The sequence below is a fragment of the Sinocyclocheilus rhinocerous genome, unplaced genomic scaffold (assembly GCF_001515625.1).
Source record: "Sinocyclocheilus rhinocerous isolate Xijiao unplaced genomic scaffold, SAMN03320098_v1.1 scaffold2309, whole genome shotgun sequence".
Classification (NCBI taxonomy): domain Eukaryota; kingdom Metazoa; phylum Chordata; class Actinopteri; order Cypriniformes; family Cyprinidae; genus Sinocyclocheilus; species Sinocyclocheilus rhinocerous.
The window spans coordinates 426,369-428,296 of record NW_015644615.1 but is presented as its reverse complement, the minus strand read 5'-3'; the positions used below and the strand labels follow the sequence as shown (position 1 = coordinate 428,296).

The 1,928-nt window shown below is 41.3% G+C and overlaps 1 protein-coding gene across 1 annotated transcript in view; it reads right to left on the bottom strand.

Annotated features, from left to right (window-relative positions):
• Window positions 1–10: 10 nt before the first annotated feature.
• Window positions 11–1,928, bottom strand: part of LOC107758399 (ly6/PLAUR domain-containing protein 1-like) — a 12,414-nt gene continuing 10,496 nt past the window's right edge. Inside the window, exon 4 of the mRNA XM_016576122.1 lies at window positions 11–42. The gene's annotated coding sequence lies outside the window, so the exon portion shown is untranslated. The remainder of the gene's footprint in view (window positions 43–1,928) is intronic.

Sequence of the window (1,928 nt, the reverse complement as noted above, 5' to 3'; positions counted from 1 at the left end):
TCTCTCTCTCTCTCACACACACACACACACACACACACACACCTGGTGTCTCCAGCGGAACAGACTCGGTGTGTCGATGTTTGGATGTATTTCATCTTCATCATCGGACACCTCGATATGATCCCACACACTGTAATCGATGGTCGTCATGACAGACAGACAATAATCACACGAAGATGATGATTCTGTCAGTTACGCGCCTGCCTCCGTTATAAAGCCGCGTACAATCACTCGGTTCCGCTGTTGTTACTATTATTATAAGAGCTATTATTGTTATATTCCTCTGTGTTAGTGTGTCTCGCGCACCCGCCGCTATTTCTGGAAATCTCCTTCACTTCCGCTTACCGTGACGTCATCACCGAGCGCTGCGAATCAGCGGGACGTCACTGTATGGAGCCGAACTCACGCCTGTCCTGTCATTATTATTATTATTATTATTAAACCAATGACTTTAATAATTATCATCTAATCATCAGGTCTGTTGAAGCGTGTGTGCGGAACCATGAATGTATAGTCCTCCCAGACTAAACAATTATGAAATAATTATGACTATAAAATATGAAAAACTATAAAATAAGATATTTATGCCTAAAAGAAAACATCTACCCCTCTGCTATTTTATAGGAATAATTTCTATAATAATTAAACTGGACCTGAAGTTGACTGAAAGCATGATGGTCAGTGAGAGCCAGCAGATGGCGCTCCGGATCTACTGAGGAGCCACAGCCTGGTTTTGGCTGGAGGTCAGAGGTTACTGAGCCTCCAAACATCATGTAAAATACAAATCAAATCATGACGCACATTCCACATTTACTGTTACAAAGAACTAATTTAATAAATGCATTTATAAGTATTTTATTTTATTGCACGCTTGCCACTCGATCCACAAATGCACATCTTCCTTGTTGAATGCGCACATTCTGATAGACTAATGCAAAAGAAAAACATCTGTATTAACAAACATGTTTCTATTTGTACAAACCGCTGCACATTCATGTAATTCTGAATTACACGGACACAAGTTGACAGACATTTGGTTGTAGATAGTAAGATACATTTGTAAGTCGTCACCTTTATTTATATAGCACTTTTAACAATACAGATTGTGTCAAAGCAACTGTACTTAATTAGGAAGGAAAATAGTGTGTCAATAATGCAAAGTGACAATAGTAAACACTAACCTACACGAGGTATGCTGTGATTGACCAGCTATCGAGTGTGTTGTGATTGGCCGAATACCTCAAGCGTGAGACAGAAATGTTACGCCCCTCACCATACTGTGATGACCTGCCCGGCCGGAGCGATGAGACAAAAACATTAAAACCCATTATAAACGAGGCATTTGTTGCATCCAGTGGGGACATAATTACGGATTATAATGACTTATACTGTCTTTTTACGCGTTGCATTGCGTATCGCGCTTCGTAAACATAAAACCTTTTCTGTATTTGTGATCGGAGAAATGACAAGCCTACTCTACACTGCTCAATTCTGTTTGAATCATCAGTGGCAAATCCTTTAAATATAAAAAACGTACTTAGCTGAGTCAGAACAGCCGGCATTGTAGTCTACTCGACCAGGATCAGGAAACGGTCCTCCATAAAATGTGCGGCACACATCTGAATATTTGGGTTTAAGTGTTCTGGAACAGTGTTGTAAATACAACTTAACCACTGATTTCTAGTCGTGTACTCTTTTGGAAGACCAAACAAAGTAGTTTCACACGGCGGGCTAGACCCCGGGCTGGACTCCGCTTCGTCCACGGTGAAAGCCGAACCGGCGATCCACAGCACTAAGTTGATGTATTCCCTCAGCGACCAGCACAGATCAGCTCTAGGCATAACGAAGCGGATATCGTCCTCTTTTGGAAGACCAAACAAAGTAGTTTCGCTTTCACAACAAAACACACAGAACACAAACACACACGC